The 15,432-nt window shown below is 35.7% G+C and overlaps 1 protein-coding gene across 1 annotated transcript in view; it reads left to right on the plus strand.

Annotated features, from left to right (window-relative positions):
- Positions 1-2,641: 2,641 nt before the first annotated feature.
- Positions 2,642-15,432, plus strand: part of LOC129283226 (diacylglycerol kinase zeta-like) — a 70,664-nt gene continuing 57,873 nt past the window's right edge. The window contains exon 1 of the mRNA XM_064114095.1: positions 2,642-3,061. The gene's annotated coding sequence lies outside the window, so the exon portion shown is untranslated. The remainder of the gene's footprint in view (positions 3,062-15,432) is intronic.

Consider the following 15,432-nt stretch of genomic DNA (forward strand, 5'->3'; position numbering starts at 1 on the left):
AAATTTGATAAAACAATTCAGGTTATTGCAGAGTTAATTATACATTGCAATGTAGCCCAATATAGGTCCTACACGGAAAAATGTTTTTCCCCATCTGTTATCTAACCTAACACCTTTTGACGTCATTCTCTAATACGTGCTTTGATTGTTTTTAATTAAGGAAGAATACTAATCTAGTATTCTTTATACCATTGAATCTTTGGGGCTAATAAGGTCACGTGATGAAGCGGAGTTGACCAATCACAGACTTGTTGAGACTTGAGGCCTTAGCAACAAAAGGCTAACCGATATTTTGTGCGAAAAGTTGATAAAAAATGAGACGTCAAAAGAAAGATAGCTAGATAGCTAGATAGATAGATAGATAGATAGAAGAAAGATAGACTGATATTGATAGAAAGAAAGAAAGATAGATAGATATAAAAACAGTTGCAGAGACAAGCGACTTTTATAACAATGTAAATTACCAGGATTAGGTTAATGAAGGTAAATAAGCATATTGACGAGCCCTGTTCAGTCTTATGAATAAAGGACCTGGTTTTCGGATTAATCGTGGAATATGACTCTCAGTGATTTAATGAATAGCGAACCTCATTTCACATTCCGAATAAATTACGGGGTCTTCTGACTAGGTGTTCATTATGACTTTCTGAATAATGACCCTCATCTCACATTATGATTAGCGAATCTTATGAAAAATGCTAATCAAGGCTCACAAATCTATTTGTGCTGTTTTGCAGTTGTTATTTTCAATTCACAATAGAATAAATCAACATACCCCAATACAATTTTTTTGTATTTTCTTCGGTCATTCTATTTTCACTTCACATGAACCTCAAGTGCAATATTTAATCTTACTCTTATGTTCTTATTTGGTTATCTTTTGTTAATCCGTAAGTATACATTTCTTTCATGCATTCTTCTATTTTCTGTGAAGTTTGTATGTACTAGTCTTCGGACTGTTTTTACAATTTCTTTCATATTATAATAAACCGTATTGGAATGAAATGAAATGAAATTTCTTAGACTTTAACTTGGTGGACACTTGAATTTAGAACGAGCGGGCTCTCGCCCCCCCCCCTTCCTCCCCGTAAACGGAGAAGGCTGGAAAATGGTATTATATCATATCGATCCCCAATATCGGACGGAACCTCATGTATGTATATATATATATATAATACTGACTTGTTGAATTCATCGATCATTTGTTAATGCCTGGCTGACTGGTAGACACAACAATAGATGCTATCCTTGACCCTTTTAAAGATTTCACACTGCGAATAAAAGTCTGCCCGCAATATAAATCGATATTGTTTTTATAATGATTTTGTGTTCACTGTAAAAACGCTGTAAAAATATCACGAAACGCTTTTTACTATACGAACCCTATACAGTAGTTGTTTCACAGTTATACAGCCATGCTAAATGTATTGAGAATTAGGTATTAAAATCAAACTGTTTAGTCAAGATTTTATACACTTGTTTTAAGACTGTTCAAACAACTACGATAAGGTTCATAATTTTAGTAGAACAGCGTTGCATAAAAATTCTGAACAGCGTTTTTTACTGTGTACATGGTGTATTTGGAGGAATAGATATTTTAGTGAAAGAAGACCGACTTAATTTTCTTCTTATTTATGTTTCATTTCAAAACTAGAAACACAACATAGGTCAGGTTTGATTCTATCGAAATTTAACAAGTGTATGAATGCCCTGCCTGGTTCAGTTGATTTTATTTTCAAAATTAAATTATTTCATTATATCCTCTTGTAAATAATATTTCAATTTTTACAGATTTGACAATAATGACCAACTTGACTAAACCCAAAAATGTCGTTCCACTTGTTCAGGTAGGAGTTAAGGCTTTTATTCCACATAACAATGAGGAGAAAATGTTAATATTTCATATATTGAAATACAAAAGAAATAGTGAGTTAGTGGTTTCATCAGTCCCCTCATCCGCACACCGACCAGGATGTGGACAAAACTGTTTCGTGAAATGAAGCGAAACTTTAAAATGTCATAACATTCTTATTTTACATCCGATTTTGATGAATCTAATTTAATTTCAGCATTATGCTAGTTGGATTTTTATCTTTCTACTCAATTTAACCTTTTGTTGGGTTGCACTTTAAAATCCGATCGACCTATTTATAGCTATCTGACAATACAAATATATAAAAATTCCAGTGATTGTTTTAGTTGGAGGGGGGGGGGCTTATATATAGGGACCATGAGGTGGTCATGGAATTCGCACTTCGCAGAACATAATAGGACCAGTCCCAGTTTAAATATAGACCCAAGTGCTTAATCTTAGCATGAATTTTAAACAAACAAGAATATTCAAGGGTATGCAAATAAAGCGGACACTTTTTTTAGCCTAGCTGTTCAGCAATATTTGCTTTATTTGCCTGGTGGTGCAGACAAGGGTTTGTAAACGTAGACTAGTTTTAGCCCCTTCTAACGAAGATGAAGAGGGGTACGGTTTGTTGTGCTCTTATGCCTCTCTCTCCCCCTCTCTCCGACTGGCTGTCGGCGTTGCATGGCAAGGCTTTCGCACGTGCTGCTTGACTGTGCCGAGAGAGAAAAACAAGAGCTTCGCACAGCGCATGCAGCCAAGCTCCTGCTCCCACAGCCACCACTCATTCACGGTCGCTGGCTTGAGAGGGAGAGAGGGTGCTAGCTCGTTGGTGCCAGTACTCGTGTAACCGAACGAGGAAATGGAATAAGTACTCTTCTGTTTTGTCATCAAAGAAAGGACCTTGCTGCCTTTTAGCCTTTGAGCCATCAAGGAACTCTGTAATTTTGTCTCTAACACCAATTATGGAATACCTACTTTTACGGAGCACTTTGTCATCGTGATAATTCTCTCCATAGCGCTTTGCCAGGGGAATTACACCTGATTTAATGTCTCTTTCGGAAAAAAAAGTGGTGGTGGATTTCATTGGATCAACTTAAGTTTTCGGGAGTCATACCTACCTTCATAAATCAGGATCGTCGATTGAGTGCACGGGTTTGAAATTGTGTTTTTTCTATGCAATACCGACTTACTATGACCTGAAATGTAACTTGAGATTCATTTTGTAAAAAATCTATTTTTATCATGCTTTGTAATCGCACTTGTTAAGTCTTGCGTAAGCTATTGGTATTGATTGTTTAACTTATTGTTCATTGAGGTATTGTTATCTCCATGCTCCAAAGGAGGCCATTAGACCGTAGATGTAATTCCTGGTCCTGGTGTAAAATTTGCGCCAAAGTGTATGGAATAGTAGTGTAGTGTGGTTATATTTCGTTGACATTCATTCTGAGTGATTGATTGATTAATTGAATGGATGAATAATTATATAGCCCTGTAAGGCTGTATATTGATGGATGGATGGATTGAAGAATGAATGGGTCGATGAGAAATTTACAAATCATCAAATGAACAAATTTGACTTTAAGGGGGGGGGGGGCTGACCTTTAATGGCCTTGGCTTTAGTGGGGGGTGCCCTCTGGAAAAAATACCTTTTTGACTTGGAGAAGTTTTTTTTTTTTGGTTTTATTTCATAGTATACTAAAGAAATGAACATAGGTTCTACATTACCCAATGGTAATATGTAGTAGAAATTATAAGATGGCAAATCGAAAAATACCTCGTTGAAACATGATAGGGAAATAAAAGCAAAGCAAGGAGTAGAACTTTAGATGCAGTGGCTTGTTATTATAAGGAGAGCTTGAAGCAGTAGCAGCTGAGGGGGAGGGAAGGAAATAGAATGAAAACCTACAGTATCTTCAATCTTGGCATTTAGGAAATAGGAAAACCTACAAGTATGTAAGTGGGTTAAGAAGATCCGTTGGCTTTATCCGTCCATCTTGCCTACACTGTATTGATTGCATGCATAGAGCAGGTTTTTCAGGATTTCTGAACAGTGCAATATGATAAGTCAGCAGCCTTTAATACAAAGAGTGAAAGATCCCAACTATAGAAAGCTTTAGATGTAATAATTCTGAATCCTAAAGAGCAAACTGGGGGAAAATGACTGAACATTCTTTTTAATTACATGGCAGGACATATGACAATCAAGTTACAATAGTTAGGAGATAGCAACAAAAAAAAACCCTTTTTTATATGAAAATATTCAATCCAGAAAATGATTTTATAATGTCCCTTTTCCTTGTTTATTCCATGTTATTTTTGTTTCTCCACACTTTTTTTTTTTTTTTTTTTTTTTTTTTTTGGGGGGGGGGCAACTGCTCCCATGAACCCCCACCCACCGGTGTGCTAGTTGTAAGAGCTTGTCAATTTTATTTTGTGGGGGGGGGCAGCTTCTCCAATGAACCCCCCCCCCCACCCACTGGTGTGCTTGTCGTAAGAGCTAGACCTTGGATGCATGAATGTTCGTAATGATTAAATGTCATCTGTAAAAACACTTTGTGTGGCTTCATCATGTACGCTTGGCACCAGTTGCACTGGTTAAAAATTACATGAAAAAATCTAAAACTGGTTTAGATCTAATAATTTCACTGTTATAAATATGCATATTTTTACATCTTAATGGAACCGATATGAGTACCAGTACAAGATTTCTCAATTTGTCTTGCCGGAAGTTATGGTCCTCTAATATGATAATTTTGTGGTGTATAGGCCTTCATTGTTAACAACTCCCATTTGCAGCTTGACACCTCACCACAAGAGAACTACCAGGGATGAAGAATTACTTCTACAGTATGTATCTTGAAACATGCTTGTAGATTGAGCTTGCTGCTATTAAAGTAGATCATTAGCACTTGATAGGCCTGTTTAAATTCACGTGTAATGTACACTTAAAAATGGTGCAATACCATTATACCCTTAGAAATCAGTATTGATTTCACAATTTGACCTTCACTTTATTGAAATTTTATTCAGAATATAAATCGATTGCAAAGCTGGAAATCAAACAGTAAAACAAGTGTTCAAGGTCACACATGTTTACATGCACACCCCAGGGCGTTTGTGGAAGGAGGGTGATGTAAATAGTAGTCTGCATTTACAGACCCTAATTCACATTTCAATGTGTTCAGGCTTAAACTGAATTTGGAGTACCTTCTGAGCTTGACAGTCTACAAATACAATCAACTTGTGAATGAGAGACCAAAAGATACATGTACCAGTTGTGGTAATGACCTCAAAATGAGTTTGAGCAGAATCTAATAAAATTACCACCCAAGTGTTCTTATAAAATATGTGCCAAATGGCTCTGGACGAAAATGCGTAATTGCTGAGAAATGAGTGAAATAAGCACGGAATTTCATCAAGCGTTGGGTATTTTTCCACGCAATATTGATACACTGTCCCACATATACTTTTCTGTGTTATTAGTGATCATCAGAATTATTGGTTCTGTGCTAAGATTTCATGATTCACAAAATTAACTTCACATTAATAATGTACCAGATCTAGATATATAATAATTTGATGACAATTAATCTTTCTCATGAAATAATTATTTGCTGCAACTACTTTCTTTTAAATTTAATGCACAACTTTCTAGTCAGTGACTTAGGCTCTAAGTTCATACCACTTTCTTTGAGTAAACTACCTTTAAATTTTTTAATGGGGATTGTGGGTCTGAGAATTTAGCAACATCAAGACTAGTTTCTTGTTTGTAGAATGCTGTTTGCACTCTCCCTATTTATAGAATGCCATTTATAGGATTTCTTCTCAAAATAATCTACCTGAGAAAATTTTGTGCCATGGCTTCCTATTATTAAAACCAGTTATATTTTGTCATTCACTTTTTGTTAAGTCCAAGAACATTTACATGTTCTTTTGGCTATGAATGTGATAACATTGTGCTTGCTGAATTAATTTTGGGTGGTCTAATAATGACCTAATCATTTTATGTGAGAAATCTCCTTTGACTACCACTCAGTTTATGAAAATTAAGCCAATGATAAATGGAAGTCTTCTCAATGACTTATTACCATATAATGGATGACAATGACATCAATTTATCTTTACAAGTATTTGTGAGAATGCCACCACTGATGAATGAAAATTAATGGGCATAGAATTTTTTTTTTCAAGTGATAATAATGACATCAGTTGATTGTTAGTTTGTAGATATTAATGCCATCAATTGATTGTCAGAAGTTTTCTTGGAATATCTCATACCACTTTTTCTATTGGACCATATTTGTATTCTTATAAATTAATGGGCATTTTTCTTTTTCAAGTGATAAAACATCAATTAATCTTGAGAAATATTCTATGAAAACCACTTTGGTTTACCGTTGTCTTTTTTGTGTAGTTTCTCCAGTCCAAATGAGAATGATCAGTTCTGTTGAATTTTTTATTGACTGTATGAATATGCAAAATTTTATTAGTACGATTGTACAAATGCTACACTTTTGCAAATTCTTTTGGACGAGTCTGCTCCTTTGCGTTGCAAACAAATATTGCGCCATTCAAATTCTTTGAAATGCGTGAAACTTGCACACTGCAAAATACAATATGGGAATACTGTGGTTGCAATGATAAGCTAATTAGCTGTGAGTTTTGTACGTAACTGAGGGAGATAATCGTAGCTCTTGTGTGGGTGTATGGTATTACCCCAATAGATAAAGTGGTTATTTTTGTTGATGAGCTAGAAAGAAAAAGGGTGTACATAAACCATGTATGTAGTATGTACTCTTTAAACATGAACTCTTGCAAAATGCAATCTGGGATAAATCCCAAATAAACTAGTCTTGACTTCTAAACTCCTTTGCTGTTACAATTTTCCCTCTTCAGGTCATCCTTGCACTTCAAAACACATTTGACACAAGCCTCTTAGGAGAGATTTCTGGGTCGACCATCTTTTCCTCACAAGACGTAAGAAGTGGCACAGGCCGGGAGTGAGAATTGAATAACTGCAATAGTTTTGAAACTGAAGTCACGATGAATCCCAATCATAGAGGAAAACACAGTGTGCCTGCATTGTGTTAACATTTTGGTCACATATGCTTTTCACACTGCACATAGTTTCCTTAACCCCGAGAAATCGGTGGGGATAGGGGGGGGGGTCTTAGGGGGTCGTAAGCCTTTATTTTGGAGTAAAGGCCAAGTTAGTTTCAAATCGTAGCGAATCTTACGGTTGGTATGACATCATTACTGCGAGACATTCAGTTCGCTTAATTTATTCTTATAACGATGGTAGCATAATGATTACTGATAGATTTGAACATACCAGTAAGGTGCTCCATATGTCTCAATATTCGCATAAAATTTTACTACGTTTTATTCCAAATTTGGGGCACGGACCGAACATATGGTGTGTGTTGACTAGGTGGTGTTGTTTCCACCAGGGTCTTGCCACCTAAATCTGGATGTTTATAGACTACTTTAAGTGTTCCCCTTTGAACAAACAAACCTGTATTCTTGAAATAGATTTTCTTTGGTTTCCATGGCGATGGTTACAGGATTCCGGAGGATAATGCCTTTGGGTTCCAATCAAGAATCCCAAATGACTAATTAGTGTACCTGTAGCTGCTTATTTTTTATAAATTGGTGTTTGCTGCTGTCGCTGGCTGCTAACTGTTAATGATGAATAATGATGAAGATGGTGATTGTGGTTATTAGATAGATGATGGTGATGATGATGGTGATGGTGTTGATTGTGAAGATGATGATAGTGATAATGACAATGGTGATAATGGTAATGATGATGATGATGAGAATGATGGTGATGATGGTGATGATGATGGTGATGATAATGGTAATGATAATGATGATGGGGATGGTGATGATGATGGTGATGATGATGATGAGGATGATGATAGTGATGATGATGATGATGGTGATGATGACGGTGATGATGAATATGGTGATGATAATGGTTATGATGATGATGATAGTGATGATGGTGATGATGATGGTGATGATGATGATGGTGATGATGATGATGATTGATGGTGGTGGCGATGATGATATAGGAGATGATGATAATTGTAATGATGATGAGGATGATGATGATGACAATGACAAAGATTTGTTGGATGTGGTGATTATGCTCCTTTGATTTTTTAGAATATCAGCAAGATGGTAATGATAATTACCATGATGATAGTTAGGGCTTTCAAATCTTCTTGTTTTTCTAAACACCCTGGTTCTGATATCAAGTTATATTTTCTTTATGCACTGAATGGAATCCATATCCCGAAATTATTTTGAAAAAAGAAACTTCAAATCCGATTTGGATCATGGTTACATTGCATTTGAGCGGAAATGGTAAAGTATTGATATTTAATACTATATTGTAAAATCCATTAGTAATATGATCAGAAGCAAGTGAAAAATATGTTATTAAGTCATACTGGTATTTTTAAAGCCATAGTAGATAAAGAAGGAAACTGACTTGTATCCATAAATACATCTTATTTTATTTTGGCTGGTTTGTGCCTCCTTCAGTTTGGATAGACAATAGTCTGCCGAGATTTTCAATGAAGTATACTTTAAGGTCTCATTCTTTGCTGCAGAGGAAGTAAGACCTAGAAACTCCATTGCAGGGTGTGTTTGAGCAATTCACTGGTTTGAGCTTCCTTTGCTATTAAAGGTGGATTGAGTGTTATGATTTTGAAATGCTCAGCCTCGGGAGTGTTCCAAAACATTTTTATCTGACAAGTTGTCGGATTCGACAATTTTCCTTGATTATGATTGGCTGAGAAGCACTGTTTCTATGGTAACTGGCAATAGAACCTGAGATAAATATATATATATATACAATATATCTCTGGATAAAAATACTTTGTTGGATAAAACTCCTCCAGGGCATGAACATCCTTTTTCATGAAATGCTCCCCTTAACACAATTTCACTGAGTATACATAGTAAATTCCAGGCAAATGCTACTCTATTAAGTTGCACTATCAATTTGGAAACTCCCAAATATTTGCAATATGAAGCATGCAGTATCGATGTTAGATATTCGGATAAAAGTAGGTCTCGTGCAGATTGCAATTTTCAGCAAAAATATATTTGCTTCCCTCTTGTAAAATGTCACCAAAACAAATTGTTAAGGAATGCCTTGGTCTATTTAAAGTCTGGAAATGTGTAGTATGGGAAAAAAATGTTGATATTCAATTCAGTAGTCTGACTTAATGACAGGAATCGAATGTGTGGGAAGAGTAATTTTGTTTCCTTCCTTCCTATCTGACTATTCATGAAAAGGAAAAATACCTTTTGTCCCATAAATAGCACTGTTTTGCAAAACAAAATTGTATTGGATGTTTACCGAGTATGCGTTTACATCATAGGTTAATAAAAAATTGGGGGGGGGGGGGGGGGAGTACTACTATGAACGAATGACTCGTACATATTTTTGGTACATATTTTGGACATAAGACAAACCTCTATTTGAGGTATGCCCCTCCGAATATAATGCAAAGAGGATGTTGCCATGAATTATTTTTCATAAATCAAATATTTCTATCACCACCTGCATATCCACCCATCTATTTTGAATAGGTGTCTGTCACTGTTCAAAAATTTCTGGTGTGAATATTGACAGGCTTTTTGTAGTGTTAGTATTAGGTTGTACATTCTGTCATTGGTGTCAGTGGCGTGTCAAGGTGAAACAAGGCTCAGTACTAAAGTTGCATGTACATTGTAGAGTGAAGGGGGGGGGGGGTTACACATTGAATTTATTAGCCCCCCCCAAAAAAAAGAGAAAAAAAAACACCACTAAATGAAATAAAACCAAACCAGTATAAATGGATGCATGGAAAGTAGATTTCATACTGTGAAAATTGTTGCACTATGTTGAACTTTGAAACAATGCGCAGTGGAATGGCTATAGTTAATGGCTCGTCCGATATTCATTAAGTATGACATTAATTTAATTGGTACTGTTTATGGACAGTCAGCATCAGCCCACAAGTTACGCACTTTTACAAGTCACATAATAACTCACTATAACCTACATGTATTGTCATCCAGTTGTTCACCAGACAAATATGTTTGAGATAATTTTTTCTTTTTACTTTGACCTCTATGGGTCACCATACATTAATGATGTAGCCGAACTCAACCTACATGTAAGTCGCATGATCCATTAATCCCTGATAACCTCACCACAACATGTATTGCTATTCCCCGTTATTCACTGTTCTAATTAATTAATGCAGAAGTAAGATTAACAGCAAATTGGCAACTCTGATTAATTAATGATTGTTGGAGAGACAGAATGTTGTTAAATACATGTATGACTCTATCCCTGTGCATTTCTGACATTTTAGAGGTGATTTTTTTTAATTTAGCTTAGAGCATATGCCCACCTATTTCGAGCAGAAACTAATTGTATCAGATATTTTTTAAGATCCAGGGATTCCGGGAAATAGTTATTTAGGTGGATAATTAACTGATTGCTCTGAGCTTGTTAAGCACTGGGAAGTATTTTTTTAGGTGTATTAAGGGGACACCAGCTTTAGAAGTGCTCAGTAATTAGGATTATTGTAATTTGTGTGCTTTAGTGTGACAGGTTTGTAATTTGCCATTTTGAAAATGCATGTACCATGTGTGCTGTATGAAATTAAAAAATAACAGGATTGATTTGCAAAACAGTTTTTGGCGTGGGGTCATCGACAGGTCATAGGAAATACAGTAGGTTTTTATTTTATCTTTTTCATTTATTTAAACGTTGAGTGCTTCAGCAGTAGTTCATACATGTACGTAGTTCAGCGGTTCAGCAAACTGAATCACTATGACACCATTCTCACTACCTTCCTAAAACTAGTTTAGGGCGATTCCATGCTAGAAAAATCAGCCATTTTCACAACATTTGTCAACCTGCTGTCCAAATGAACGAAGAACTTCAATTTGCTTTGTGGTAATATTAAAGTACAGTACTACTGGGTAGACATGCAAAAAACTGACAACCAACAAAAATATGTTGTCCATAGGTTAATTAGAGCTTAAGATGTTGCGTGTCGTACGGGACATTTCTGCGTCCCGTACGACACAACATTTTCACCTATAATTTACCTATAATCAAATTTTTTGTGTTGGTTATTAGTTTTTCACATGACTACTCACTATAGCTTTATCATAGATAAAAAAGAATATTTTATTGCTCAAGCATTCGGCTAGGAAACTAGAAATTGTTGTCTAAATGTCCCGTATGACACGTATGGAATCGCCCTTTAGTGGATACCAGTTTAGTGGAAACCAGTTTAATGTGTTATGAGAACGGTCGAAGCGATCTTCCAAGCTGGTTCAGAAAACCACCTCGGGATGTACTTTTCAAGATCGCTTTGCCTCGTTAAATTGGTTTTAACCTTAACGTGAGGTCACAACCGTTCTTCAAGAAGCGATCTTTGCACATTTTGAGCGGGCTATATGTACTCCACACGACAGGTGTAGAATGCCTATGCGGCGGTTTCAAATTTTGCGTGAAACATGTCGCCCCACTGAGAGCGTTTCCATAGCAACAAGATCGCTTTAGGTGAAGTGATTTTGAAAACCACTTTCGCGTGATCAAGTGGGAATGCTAGCAAACCGATCTTCTAAACTGGTTTCCTGAACCGGTTTCCAGTAAACTACTTTAAGAAAGCATAATGAGAATGGTGTCTTTGACCCGCAGGTCTCTCCTCCTGAGATTGGGGGAGTGCAAATAGACCACTACACCAGGGTTTCCCCCGTCTCTTTATAAGAATAGTGCAAGTGGGTTCTTAGCGTGCAAAGCACATTCAAAACCACACAACACAGGTGGACTTGAGCCCACAGGCGGACACTTTACCGACTGAGCCAAATTCATTCTCTACAGTTTATTTCTTTGTTGTATTGTGAGAATCAGTACGCTGTGTGATTATTATTCAGTCATCAACCCAAATCAAAATTTTACTGTGATTTGTATACTTCAAACTTTTCCTTTAAAAAAATGATAATAAATAATATAGGATTTGTATAGCGCACATACTGTATCGACCTTGCTAGGTGCTCAAGGTGCTTCTATATTACCCCGGCTAAGCTAGTCTACCGATTCTGGTGCGCACAGCTTTTTAAGGAATTACTTCCTTCCGGTACCCATTTACCTCACCTGGGTCGAGTGCAGCACAATGTGGATAAATTTCTTGCTGAAGGAAAAACGCGCCATGGCTAGGATTCGAAGCCACGAGCAAGCAATGATGTTCACACAGACCTATGAATGAAATAATTAAATAAATTACAATTGACCTGTCTGTATTAGGTACCGATGTAGCAAAAATAAATCTTCATCACAAATAATTCACATGAATATAATTTTTTACATGAATGATGCTTTTTAATATAATTATTAAATAGTCGTTTTGAAAGTCAGCACTGCATACTGCTATATTGAGTCGCGTAATGCAGGCGAGACTGCCAGAGGCGCTCCAATTGTTTCTTCATTTTGGGGCATTAAATCTTTTGCAATGGACCTGTTTTTATATGACATTTTCAGATTCTCCTTATTGGATTAATTAAAAAAAAAAAACTAAAACTCACAATAACTTGAAAATATTACTTATTGATTGTAATATACCATATTTCCCTCATCTCGAATTCCTGTTCAAAGCAGTTTGATACTGGATATGTAACTTACACTGCTCTCTGCTGCAAAAAGGAAGCAACTGCGTGAAATTAGTAGAAATAATTTCTCAGGAAATGATGAAAATGTGTCATTGCGAAAGTGTGTCATTGCTTTATGTGGAAATACATCAAATTGCTTTTGAAGTTTCTATATTTCAGATATTGGGGGCTACGCGACTCTCTTTCCTTTTAAACAGCTTCATGTATCCAGAAAATATATCCCAAATCAAGAAAAAGCAAATTTTGAAAAAAATATAACTTTACTTCCTCATAGTTGAATCATTTTTATTTTATTTACAGTGCATACATTGCTGTACAGATCACCGTCTCAAGTTCATTACCCTTGTGATTGTACATGTAGGTATGTGATCACAAAACGGTTATTACCCAGCGGAAGTGTTCGTTTCTAAGTTTGCTTTTTGACGAGTGAGGAAGTTGTTAATTGCGGCATTGCCTATGAAGGAAGGGTTGATGAGACCGCAAAGACCGGAAACACTCCCGCTCGTCATTTTTGTGTCATCGCGTCGGACTAGGTGGGATATCCCCTTCTTTAACGGTGGAATGGTTCACCTATTTACGGCAACCTGGGCACTATTAATGTACTACTAATAATAATAATGTTGATGATGATCATAATAATAATAATAATAAATAAGTATTAATAATGTTAAAAATAATAATGATGATGTTAATAATAACAATAATTAAGATAATAGTGTTAATGATGATGATAATAATAATAATCATAATAATAAATAAGTGCTGATAATGCTGTTAAAAATAATAATAATGATCATAATGATGTTAATAATAACAATAACTAAGATAATAATATTTATGATTATGATGATGATTATAATTATAATCTTCATATTGATTACATATATATATAATAATAATAATAACAATGATAAATGATGATGATAATAATGAAAATAATACACTTAGTAATACTACTACTACTGCTGCTACTGCTGCTGTTGTTGCTGCTGCTGCTACTACTCTACGTACTAATACTACTGCTACTATTAATTCTTTACTACTAAGTACTATTTATAAAGTGCCAAATTCAGTTGTAGAGTGAACATTTTGAAGGACCTAAGAGAGATGCAATGAAGTTGGTCCCTGTGTCATACTTCACAAAGTTTGCACTATTTGGCGAATAAGCCATCATTACATATGTACATTCAATCACGTCATGTTTGCCAAGTGATTTACCCCAAAATGGGATTTTCCCCAAATCTGAGCTCAAAGGTCAATGCCAGGCATTTTTATCATTCTCAAAATATGTATACTGAATTTTTCCCTTTTGCTTTATCTCTAATTTGATTGATGGATACTCGGAAGTGCGCGTCCTGTGCGCATATTATGACCATTTTGGTGGTATGCATGCCACTGAAATTTAAAAGTCGCTAGTTAAATTTGTGTGAAACATCCTCCCTGATCACACACTGTGTTTTCCTAGATATTTTTAATTTATGTAATTAAGAATTTGAGTAAACTGAAAGGAACACCAAAATATCTATTTTGGTGAACATGAAGATTATCTCTTTCTCAGAATAGTGTGTAATGTTACCCATATGCAATGATGTCCATGCTTGTGTGTGATATGTCATGAATGTGAAATGTACACTCGATAGTTTGGATTTAGCTTCTGTAAAATGAACTGTATTTAAACTTGGCAGCCAATAAAGTTACTGACATTTGAGAAAACAAATTATTATTATCTGTCCCTATAAATGGGGCAGATTCAGGCCTTCATATAAGAGGGGCCACAAGTTTTGGGAATTTGTTCATAAACACCTTTATACTAAAAGTCTAAATCCAGCCAAGTCACTGTAAATGAGAAGCAAAATTTACTTTGGGCTGAGTGACAATTTCTCCACATTTTATCTCTTTTTTTTACATGCTGATCATAAAAGGCCATCACCCCAAAATTGGAGGGGGGGGGGGGGGAATGGGGCACATTTTTTTTACAAGGGGAGCTTATCAGTGATAGCTATCATTCTTCAGCAACATGTAGAAACTATCAGTACCATTGGTGTGATAAGGAAGGCAAAATTCAAAGAAACAATAAAAAAACAATAGTGATTGTCATCCCTTCAGAATTAATTCTGCATGCAAAGATACATATTCAGTGATCTAGATATAGATGATGTATTTTTCAAACAAAAGATGTCAGGGCACATGGTTAAATGCCAGTGATAATTGTTTATAGACCTATATTATCTAGTAATAGAATATGTTTTATCAAAGAGTTGTTTATTATCAATTATACACAGGATTGGGTAACTTGTCCACCTTTGTATTCAGTCATAAAAACTGGACAAGAGATACTGGTATTCATCCTCATTTTTTTGCCGTCCTTGTCATTAACTTGTCTTTGGGTTGGGGGTGGGGGGGGGGGTGGTTGGAATTCAGGAGGCTATTACATGTTCCATCCACTGCATCTGAAAAGATAGAATCAAATTGACAAAGGAACAAGATTGGATTTGGGAGACCAACCAAATACGAAGCATGGTATTGCAAATACGATAGCTCTAGAGGATGAAATATATCTGCAGGCATTTCTGATGAAATCTGCGACCATTTACCAATCCTCGTTAAATCGGTGACAGTACTTTCTTCACCGAGGAAATGGTACAAATATAGATTGCAATTCCCGTGGACTGTTAGTCTTTAGCATGCATTAGTAATTGGTCGGCAAATATCTGTACATCATGTAAGTAGCAATGTCACAATTCATTTCTTTGATTGAATAAAGCCTTCGTGCAAGACAGTTTTCATTTATTACGTACTCCTACTCTGCCTAGAATGTCTGTATATATATGGTAATTTGTCCTTTGCTTCAATAAGAACTATCACGAGGATGAAAGTTTATAGTA

The sequence above is a fragment of the Lytechinus pictus genome, chromosome 19, assembly GCF_037042905.1.
Source record: "Lytechinus pictus isolate F3 Inbred chromosome 19, Lp3.0, whole genome shotgun sequence".
Classification (NCBI taxonomy): domain Eukaryota; kingdom Metazoa; phylum Echinodermata; class Echinoidea; order Temnopleuroida; family Toxopneustidae; genus Lytechinus; species Lytechinus pictus.